The sequence below is a fragment of the Neltuma alba genome, unplaced genomic scaffold (genome assembly GCF_004799145.2).
Source record: "Neltuma alba isolate B1F8T4 unplaced genomic scaffold, ASM479914v2 tig00012377_pilon, whole genome shotgun sequence".
Classification (NCBI taxonomy): domain Eukaryota; kingdom Viridiplantae; phylum Streptophyta; class Magnoliopsida; order Fabales; family Fabaceae; genus Neltuma; species Neltuma alba.
Window position 1 is genome coordinate 426,593 of NW_021636875.1, and position 12,008 is coordinate 438,600.

General features: G+C 34.2%; 1 pseudogene; it reads right to left on the reverse strand.

Annotated features, from left to right (window-relative positions):
* Positions 1-3,571: 3,571 nt before the first annotated feature.
* LOC114726412 (protein GRAVITROPIC IN THE LIGHT 1-like) lies at positions 3,572-11,803 on the reverse strand (annotated as a pseudogene).
* Positions 11,804-12,008: the final 205 nt, after the last annotated feature.

The window sequence follows — 12,008 nt, forward strand, 5'->3', positions numbered from 1 at the left end:
TTATTATAATTAATTTGGATTAATTGTGATTGGATGAAAATATTGCTAAAAAGAGCAAAAATATCATATTTTTATGATTTAGTTTAACTGATTGATCTTTTTGAAAAAAATATGATATCATACATCTTAGATTTATTCTAGAAATTTTTGGAAGAGAATTTAGGTTTGGTGGGAGCAGAACGGCGGAAGTTTTATTTATCAGCATCCTATATATACACATCTTCGTAGAGGCACAAGGACGCCACACCCATCCACGATCATCATCATCTCACGGATTCCACCCCAAATTTGATCCTCAATGTGCTAACAGTCTTCAACATCATGCGTGGCTAATTTCATCAAGCTTCTTGAAGATGAAGGATTGGGTTTGAACTTCAGAGTTAATTAGAAGAGTTTTTCTGTTTCAATTCTTTTAATTTAATTAAGTAATGGATTTTCTGAGTTAGAATCAATATTATTTAATTAAATTTTCTAAGATTACTAGTTGTAATTCTTAGTTTAGAATTGAACTTTTGTGATTGGGGTTGGATTTTGCAATTTGAGATTTATATTTATATCCAGTTTGGAGTTCTATATGGTTATGCTATTCTTTCATAGTTTGGATGAATGTTATAATTGTATGGTACTTATTGAATATCTCAAGTTGAGTGTTCTTTGCATAGAAACCCGAATTGCATTAATCGGTTTTCAATGGTAATTTTAATTGATGGTTGTAGCTAGAGTTTTTAGGACATCTATTAATTAAGATTACTTGACTTAATCAGTGATTAAGGTTTTGATTTTAAATTAGTGAACAAAATAACTCTCAGATCATTTTGAGCAAGGATAACCCAATTTCTATTTTCCAAGAAGTATTATCTCATATCTCCTTAAAATCCAAATTTTTCATTTGCTACTTTTTTTTTAATTAATTTTCTTTCAATTTCAATTTCAAAGTGTCTTTTCAATTTTTTTATATAAAAAAATGAAAAAAATATTTAGAATTGTTTTCAATTTATTTTGCAAAGTAGTTTTTTAAATTTGAAAAACAAAAAAAAACTTTTTAATAGTAATTTTGATTTTTAGTTAATTTAGGACCTAGTTAATTTTTAACTCCAATAAGAGAACCACTTTGGTTTACATCACTTGTTGCATTCTAAATTTAATTCAATTTGACCCAAGACGACATTAGGATCACATGCCTTTCCTTTTGAAACAATGGGGTTATTATTGCGAATCCCCCACTTGCCTGCTGCTGGCGTAAGCATTTGAAATCATAGTATTGTTTTCGTTTATTCCTTATTTTAGGACTATAATATGTTAAGAACCTGACCCGACATGAGCATGGAGATACAGCAAAGAAAGAGGTTTGCTGTTAGTAGAAGCGTATTTTTAGTTGATAATACAAAAGACAGCTTAAAACTCAACATACTTTTTCACGCACCTCAGAAATAAATAAGTGATATCTTCTCAATGGGATAACTCATTAGATATTTGATTTTACTCCTCCAGTTTTTAATATAGGACCTAATTCTTGAATGGTTTTAGTCCTAAATATAAGACTTATTTCTTCATAATTATCAATTTTCTCTAAATTACCCCTATAGATATTTCCTCAACCATAATCAAGTAGAAAAGAGAAATGGAGTATTAAGAAAGACGATTATAGTGTTTTAGGAAAAATGTGTCACTTTTCTTATAATTAACTAACTTACCTAACTTTCTTAATCTAATCAAATTAGTTAAATGGTCTTATATTAAGGACCGAAGAGTATATATATCGATATTGTTATGTAGTATAAAAAAAAAAGTACACCAATAAAAGATGGAATGTTGGAATTTGGATCATTTATCAAATAAAGAAATTGGATTTCTATTATTATTCTTACAATTAGAAAGTGATTTTATTTTAGCAATTTTCTAGTCAAAAGATACGGCAATTGGAAAGTGGGAAATCGATATCAGATAGGAGTGTGTAAAAACCAGGTGGTTTGGTCAGGTCTGGTCCAACCCGAAGTGACCTAGTCCTGTCTATCCGGTCCAATCCAAATAAATATATAATAAAATTATATTAGACTGGACCAGACTGGTTGGTGGGTAGGACTGGGTTTTAGACCAAGTGATTAGACCACCTGAATTAGTCTAGTCCAGTCGAGGTAAATTTGTTATTTTTAAATAATTTGCAATTTGCAATTTAGATGTTACCTTTTAATTTTTTTTATATTTTTAGAGATTTTTATGTATTTATGATGAAGTCTTAATATTTTAAGATGATTTTATATGATTATAGGTATTTTTATTGTCTTAAATTATATTCATCATGTTGAAATCTTGCTTCCCAGAAAAAAAAAAGTTCAAAAAAAAATGGAAACTGCACTGTCTGGACCAATCTATCAGTCTGGTGGATCCAAGTCCAGTCCAACCCGACCTCAGGTCACCACTGGATTAGACCAGACCATCGACTGTCAAACCCAACCCAACCCAACCAAAAATCAGACTAAACTTCAGGTTGGGTTCTGGTCTGGTCTATACATTGTGTAGCCCTATCGGATAGTGTGGGTGTGCGTATTTCAACAATAATTTTTCGAAATATTGAATTTTAACCATTTAAAAGCGAGAAAAGGAGAATTTTGCTTTTTGGGTGCATCTGAGAAAAGGAGATGTGGAGAGTGAAATAGAGAAAATTCTGGCCGGTGCCAGTCTGCCAGGGAACCTGATCTGTACCTTTATTTGGGCCAAATTACGTTCTGGTATTATATTTGACCTACAACAAAAGCCCAATCCAAATACATTATTCAGCCCATTTAAAGTTCGAGAAGCCCAACCCAATCGTTTGCGGAGGACTTCTGGTCGAATTCCAATAACATGTTAATAAAGTTTTCATTTTTTTTCACTTTTTTTTAATCACCAAAAAAAAGTTTTTCACCAACTATTTCACCAACTAATAAAGTTTTCAAGCTGAAATTTTAATGACTTTTTTTAACCGAAATCTAAACTTTAATTACTTGAATTCATATTTTAAGTGTGTCATCATTATATAGCGTAAATCTCGGATATATAAAATTTTCTGAAGAAATGAGTGTATACTTTTAACAAAATTATTTTAAAAATTACATCAATTTTAAAACTGAAAAATTGTATAAATTAAAAAAAAAGTAATTTATCCTTAAAATTTTAAAAAGGATGAGTGAAAGACAATAATACGGTGAAAATGTTTGGTAGCAAAATTCAAAAAGGTTTAAAGTATAACAATCTGATCAACTCAAACTTCAATATAAATATATATAATATATATATATATATATATAATCGCCAACGAAAATACTATCACGGGGCTTGCAAAAATATTTTAATATAGAGTTCCGGATCAACACATAGTAGTGCCTTGTAATTAACAATTAGTGGAATTGGATTAACATGAGTAAACGAAAATAGCATGGTTCAGTCAAGACACTAGAGATTCTGGCAACTTACAAATATATTAGAACCCTCTAACGGAAAAGATTAGTAGACTACAAGCATTAACAGACTGTTAGCCAAGTCTAGTACAAAAGTTATGATGTTCTATTTGCTAATTACCAGTTAAAAGGGCTCTCCATTTAGTTAACATCTTACGAAGATGTGACATAAACTCTTGACTTCACCAACGTCTGCCCAATTCCGAACCCAGGCATGATCATGAACTGAACTTTGCAGTTTGATCTTTCTCCATCAGATCCAAACGCGATTCCCTTCTTCCTCCATGGATTCCATGTACAAGCTGCAGAACTTGCTTCCTCTGTTCACAGAGAACAAGGTTGCATCAGGATCTATTTGTCTAGCAGAACCTTGCAAGACCCAAATCCATTTTGCCATTTTGGCAAACAATTGATAGAACTCCGTCCTAGGATGTTTGCCGCCAGTATGAATGTCCGGTGATCTAAATTGCCAAAGAATCTTTCTTCCATTGTCGGATGAATGACCAGAAGATACTTAGTTCGACAGAATTTGGCAAACTCTGAATCAGGATTCTCCATCAGCGCATCAATCGGGTCTTTAAACCTCATGACATCCCCCACATTGTAAGACGTTAAGCGAATCCCATGAAACATCCTGCGAGCAATGTAGGCCTCGAAAGTGTACTTCTTGTCAGATCTTTTGGCGTAAACGGCTTCATTCAATCACTTGGCGGCCAAATCAAGGTCCCACCCTGAAGCTTTCATCAAACTGATCAAAGGTTTAGCGAAATCATGAATGCACTTTGAAGCCGCCTTGAAAACATCTTGGAAATTAGCAACAGTCAAAACGCTCGCTTCTTTCTTCTCAAGATCGATCCGCTTGATCTTCTCTGCCATTGCTTTATTCCCATCTCCAAATCTTGAAGCTCTGCCTTAAACGGAGAATCTCAGAGTCTTTGGCACTATTTTGAGATTTCAGCTTCCCAAGCAACGCCTCTTTGGCCTTCATTTCAGCCCGTAGGAGACGAGAACGCTTGCGACAAGTTGAATCGTGCTTTCTGTATTGCCTCTGCTTATAATCGCGCTTGAACTTACATAGCTTCTCGAGCTCAGCAACTACTTTATCATCAGCAGCAACAATCTTGTGCGGATTTATAGGGAGTGTGAGCTTGCTGAAGCTGGAGATATGCTAGTTTCAGGGCTGAAACTGCGTCGAATATCTTCATGAACTCAACACTAACACGAGCATTATCATCCTCTTTCGCCGGAACTTCAATGGGATGAGGATGAACTTTCCCAACGTGGCTTTTAGTCTTTTCCTCACTTGGACCATCACTGCTACCATTACTGCTGATTTCACTCAAAGGAGCATCCATCATTGAAGATGGGTTTGTGCAAGTGAGGGAGATTGGGGATTTCAGAGGAGAAGACACCAATGGATTTCAATTTACAAAACTTTGGTGAACTTGGAGACGATTTCGGATATGTTTGAGTTGGGTTTGATAAGGGTTTGTTAGCATTTGGGCATTCCATCGCCGAGGAGAGGTCAAGCCTCGAACTCATACCAAGCGATTTGAGAAATCAGAAGCAGAAGAAAGCGGGAATTAAGATTTTAATTACCCGCATAGCATAAACCCTGATTACCCAGCAAGACCCGGATTCCTGGCAAGATGCCAAAAAAACCCAGTTAGTGGAGGCTTGCAGCATCTCAGATTTATTAAAAAAGAAATAGCTAACGGCAGGTTTTTGCCCCCTTCAAAGACACACAGCAGAGCTCAAAGAACTTGCTTCGGAGTTCAGAAATCACCCAATGGAGATTGAAAACTCATCAATGAAACGCAAAAAGAAGAGAAGGAAGGAACTAGAATAAATAGGGGTGTCAGAGCAGAGCAAAGAATGCAGAGCAGAGCCAGAAGCTCACCTAAACCTGACGCAACATTGGAGTTGGAGGAGAAGCAAAGAACGACGACGTTTCAAGGGCGTCGGGGACGGAACGTCGGAGGAAATCATGGCGGTAGGAGGGCGGAGCTGCGGATTGGAAAGCATTTAAAAGTTTGAACCTTCAGTGAAGGCGTGAGCGCCTGGTTTTGTGTGAGCTCCGGGGCACAGTGACTGGGGTCTGTAGAATACTGACAAAATATAGTTGCCTTTCCCAATGAACCAATTAGTATTTTTATTTAAAATAATTATAACAGTCATGATATTAAATATGGTTTTATTTATAAATTATAAAACAGAAATAAAAGAATTTTTTTAGTCTAGTTTATAAGAAATTTTTTATATTAAAATTATACTATTTATTTATTATTGTGTTAACTTTATTTATATAAGATATAATATGTATTAAATAAAAATAAAATTGTTGAATTTTAAATAAAAATTAATAGAGTTTAAGATTTTTCTTAATCTGTATTAAGTATGTTAAAATGACTTATAAATAGAATCAGAGAAAATATATTATACTCTATGAAAATAAAATCAATACAATAATAAATAAATGATAAATTATATATTTATGTCAAAAGTTTCTCTTTATGTTATATAAATATAATCAAAAAATTCCTTTTCTCTCATCTTATAAATAAAACCAGAAGAGTATGTGTTTATTTCTTAAAATACTCTTATTAATTATCTATATTAACTATAACTACTATTTAATAAAATTTTAACATCTAAAAATTATAGCAACTATTTTAAAAAATATATAATAAATAAAATGAATTAAAATATTATGTTTTTTAAAACAATGTCAAAATACTTTTATATTAAATATGGGAAGTATTCATGTGCTAACCTCCCTCCTCTAATGCCACGGATGAGCTCTAAATTCTAATTATTATTACTCCAACGAAATTAGATGGTTAAAATGCATCTTTTCATTATACAAAAAATCCGTTGGCCAAAAAAAAATATACAAAAAATCCGTCTTTTCGCATCTTATATTGATATTGACCATTACATAAAAATCTATACAAAAATAAAATATTCATATCATTTGTGATCCGTCTCCGGCTGGCAAAGAAACATACTAACTCCAATCCTAAATATGAATATAAGATTTAAAATTCGGTTTCGGTGGCAAACATGGTATGGTATATCGTTTAGTCTAGTTTTATATATCAGTTGGCTAAGGGGAAAAAAATAGTTTTATCTATAATATGCTTATTTATATATACAGTTGGAGAAATTTCTTTTTTTTTGTTGGGCCAAAAAAAACAGCTGGAGAAATTTCAAAGTCAGCTTATTTGGGATAAGCATTAAAGCTTTTAAAGCAGTTTTTAAATAGTAATTTTCAAAATATGAAATAAATATGTGGTGAAAATTTTGCCTTAGCTTAATACTTATAAGCACTTAATAAAAGTATATACAAACAAGCCCTTACAACTTTAATTATAATTTCAAACAAGTTGGAGAAATATATCACCCAAACGCAGCCTAAATCGCCCCATTTAAAACTTCTCAATTGTCTTCCAACATGGTATATAAAATCAGATTAAACCATATATGATGTATCTCATGTTTGACGCCAAAACCGAATTCACAGGATAAATCACTAAATCTTATATTTAAATTGGAATTAGCATATTATTTAAATAAATTTTGGTTGGACTTACCTTTTTTATATAAGCTTGTCTTAGCATTGCACCAATTAATTTTTATCTCAACTTTAATTTGTAAAAATAAGTTGAAATAAAATTACTTTTGTTATCCCAAAAATTCTTATTATGGTATATCATACTCTCCCTTAATATAAGACCCATTTAACTAATTTGATTAGATTAAAAAATTGAGTAAGTTAGTTAATTATAAGAAATGTGACACGTTTTTTTTAAAATACCATAATCATCTTTCTTAATACCCCTTCTTCTTTTTTTACTTAATTATGGTTGAGAGAGTATTTATAGAGATAATTAAAAAAATTAATAAATATAAAAAATAGGTCTTATATTTAGAATTAAAACTAACTTAATAATTAAGTTTTATATTAAAAATCTAAAGAGTAGTATAGTTTATGATTAATCTTTACCCACATAAATATGTTAAAATGCAGTTTATCAGTTTAGAAAAATAATGGGAGTCTTTCGTTCTTTTTGATGGGATCCGCGTGCAGTGACAGGATCAGAGTCTGGAATTCGCTATAGGATCTCAGCCGTTGAACTATATGCGGGCCCTCCAATTGGATAAACGACGTCAGTGGCGACGAACTACGACGGCGTTTCTCTTTGGATTGTGAATCTATTTGTACGGTTTCTGATTAAAAAAAGTCCATTTGTGTGTAGCCTTTTAACTTTTTGGGGTTGTAAGTGTAGCAACTAAATAAAAAAGTGTTTATTGTTTGTTCCAAGTACTTTGAGACATTCAGGTCCAAAAAAAAGGTACTTTTGAGGCATAGAATATTTAATATGTGCTCTTCGCAAAATCCACTCCTCATGTGCATAAGAAGAAATACTATTTACAATTTTTAATATAAAATTTAAAACCTAATTAGATTTTATATTAAAAATCAAAAGTAGCATTGCATTTTGCTACGGTTGTTATTGGAATCAACCATGCAGTGTTCATTATTGATTAAAACCATTCGCGTTAGATTTAGATGATTACAACCTTTTTTAATATATTTTTCTCATCTTTTGATAAACTTCATTTTATTACATATATAGTCCAAAGTGCATTTCATTTTTATCTATATTCATAATTATTCATATACTCCTCCAATCCTAAATGTAAGACTCCTTTTGTAATGTAAATTACACTCCGAAATGAGTTTTATATTTAGGACCGGAGGAATAACATTTTACAAATGAATTATCTATGTATGTATATAATGTGCCTTATTCACATTCATTTTTTCCCTATTCACGTATGAAAAATCATCTTTTCCGTTAGATCTAACTCTTTGGTTACTTATCAATTATGCTATTTTGGCCAAAAATACAATTGGGCTTATTCCTCATCATAATAGGGCCCGGACCCATTGGGCCGATTCAGAGAAGAGAAAGTACACTTCGGCGTTGCAGGCTTGAATATCACACTTGTTTTAGCAGATCAAATCTGAATTGTTGTTTTGGGCCGATGCTCCGGACAAATTGTTGTCAATGTATATGTCTTGTGTTATTCTTTTTTTTTTTTGGTGAAAATGTCTTGTGTTATTCACTTATGGTCTCATGTGCAAGTATTTAATAGTTTTTTTATAATTATCTGAGTGTTTCAAATAATTTTTGGCCTACGTATCAAATATTGATTCAAAAGTTTTAAATATAATTAAGTATCCATCTGATGGTTTCTTTTGGGGGGTTAAAATTATTGAGGGTGGTTTTAATGTCGGAAGAAACATACATCTAGCCACCTTGAGGACATAGCACACACATCTTTCAGATTGTTTTTAAGTATCTATCACAGTCTCAGACTCTCAGCGTGTGATGCTTGAGAGACAGAGAGGGAGATTTTCATGGGGGAGCATGAAATGATTTGAGGACAAAGGAAGAAAAGGTTGGGGGAGGAGCAGCTTTATTAAAAAGTAGAAGAATAATTGTGACCCCGAAAAAGAAATGGAGGCCAGAAACAATACCCTGCATATGTCACCCTCACGTTTGCCATGTTATTATCAGCCCTCTTTTATCCCCATCTGGTTTAATTTTAGAAAATATTAATGCTAGGTAACCTTTGATTTCTTCAAGTGTTAAAACACCCATATTTAGTTTGAGAGGAAAAGGTTTAATCCATGTTTGCCTCCTTAAAATCATCAGTAGTTTCAAACACAGTATTAATAGCTATCCATGCAAGTGTAAGCATTTGAAAATTTTCCATCACATATGGCCTCTGCACGCTCATCCACAAATCAATCTACATCAATGATGACCCAACCTGCTTCCGTGCACTTAATCAAGCCTATTGATTTCTTTTTCACTTGATGCTTGAGGTATCTGTGCTACTTTTTTAAGTGAGAAAAACCAAAGTTGACAGGTAAAACTTCTTCGTCAGAATCGAACTTGCTTATTTTGCAGCTGATTTCGCCAGTTCCACAGATCCATGATCTTCAGTCGTCCTAGCTGCCCACGCTTGTCCTTGATCAAGGCATGTCAAGCTACATGTAAATCATTTATCTGTGTTAATTGATGCTGCTTTTGTGTCCCAATTCTTGTGTTTGTCCATTCAATCCACATCACCTTTCGTCCTTGATCGCAACCATCCAGCAGCAGCAGCCCACACCATATCTTTGATTCACATCAACTCTTTGATTTTTAATCACCGTCTTTGATCCACACACACGTGGGATTGTTAGCAAGTCTCACGTCTTATGGCTGTCGCCATATAATATGAAAATCAAACCAAATGCATTATTAAGGAAGTTATCACCATTGCAATCCATTTTTCAAATGCAAGGACCCACCCAAGTTTTTCGAAAAATATGAAGTTTGAATTAAGACCCTCATCTTTGATTACCCTCCACCGGGGTGTACTGAGGTGGATTTTGGCGAAGGATTCTGATTCTTGTGTGTTTTGATGGGATTTACTCTAATGAAATACAGTCCTTTATTCAAAACAAAAATAAAGGAATTATAATTTTTTTTCTTAATATTTTCTTGGAATCCTGGAAAACAGAGGGGCCCCTCCATTTTCAAGTAAGTCTTCCCCGCTCTGCAGGCTTTCACATACCATCCCTACCAAATCCAAGCTAGAGGAAATAGAAACAAACACCTCATGTGATTTCTGAATATATGGAAAGGTTACCATATCATATACTTCATCTGAGAACAAAGGTTTGATCTTGTCATCAATGAATGGCCTATGAATAGCAACTGGCCTCAATTCAACCCACAGCTCTCGAGTTAGCAAGTTCCGCAGTTCAGGAAATCAGAACCATTTGAGAATTTACCATACCAAGAAGAGTCATCCTTAGCCAATTTGTGGAAATCCCATCCAAAATGAATGTTCACGGAAACCAACCTCAAAGTTGGAAACTTTGATTCTAATTGTGGCGATCTCAAGAGAATCTGAGTTGCAGAATGGAAAAACCAGTGGCTATGCAGCACAATTATAAATCCTTTGTCATAAAACACGCAACAACTTCTTCATTTTTTGTTTTTCTAAAACATCTGATGGTAAATACATCAAAAGGCACACTTCAATTTGTTTTTTTGAGTATGTTGAAGTCGCGTTTCTGCTTTCCTGTGTACCAAATTGTTCCTTCTCAGTATCTACCAACAGCATCCGCCTTTTTTCCCATCATCCAAACACGTGTAGTGCAGAGTGCAGAGGCTATAACTGTAAATTCTCAGGTGGATCGTCCTTGTGGCAACAGCCCCACCATGTAATAACCTCGGGTTCACAGCCAAGTTGCAGAGGAGGCACCGTACATTTTTTTAGCTTGATCCACTTTTTCTCATTCCCAAAACGTCCAGCTTGAAACACGGCTAAACCATAAAAATTGTACTTATTGAAATCTTAAGTATATTGCGAATCCTTAATGCAAGTACCAATATATTCCAAAGCACCCCAGCCCATCCCTCCCTGCCACATCAACGAGCACCAGCATGGAAAGAGAATCATTTTGATAATTATTTTGTGGTACATGAAGGAATATTAATGAAATGACAGCAGGAAAAAATGCAGCAACGAAGGCGCAGTCAAAAAATGAAAATAAAAATTGGTTAATTGCTTTCTGTGAGATACAAGCACAAAGCGTAGAAGGGAAGGAAGAAAACAGAGGATAAACCAGAGGAAGCAAGCAAGAGTTGTGAGAATGGTGGATAGGCCGAGAAAAAAAAGTCTGCCGAGGGAATCCTAGAAGCTAGAACCATACATGGTAAGGCTTAGGAAGCGAGGATCCAAATAGTCAATAGATTCTTCACCCTCTCATTTTAATCTCTTTGGTTTCCTTTCCTTCATCAGATAGTAATCCGTACCATTCCATAATTTTCACTCAAATTTTCTCCAATACTTCACTCTTGTCTATGTGAGCCTACTACTCACAGGAGCTAGCTAGCTAGATAGTGGCCTTTTTTCCACATTAAACCAAAACAGAGGGGGGAAAGAGGAAGGTTGAAAAAACACAGAAAGGGATGTGATTTGATCTGGGATAAGTGCCGTGTTGGGTATTATTTGCTTAGCTTGATAATCTGCATGGAACGTACAGGCCCTGGATGCTGCAAACTCTATTATTGGTCCTCCTCACGGGGTCAGAATTAGAGAGAGAAATTAGAGAGAGAGAGAGGGAGACAAGGATCTGTCAGGGTTAAGGATAAATCTGCAGCCATATTCTCAGTGATTGCTTCTTCTGCAGCTATTGATGGTTTCTTCTTGTTCATGGAGTTGAGAGAGAAGATCAGTCTCAGGCTTATAAGTATAAACAAGATCCATCTCTCATTCGGTTTTTCTTTCTCCATGCCTTCTTCGTCTTATTATGCTGCACAGTACTCCTCAGCACTACATGTTTAGGTAAGCAATTCTCGCCATTTTTATGATCTTGTAGGCCTCACTACACCTTCAGTTAGCTCTTGATACGCTTCTGTTCATTCTTTAATGCAGATGCTAACAGGCCTAGTCCTTTTTTGCCAAGGCCGATGGAGGTTTTCAGGTAGGGTTGTTCTG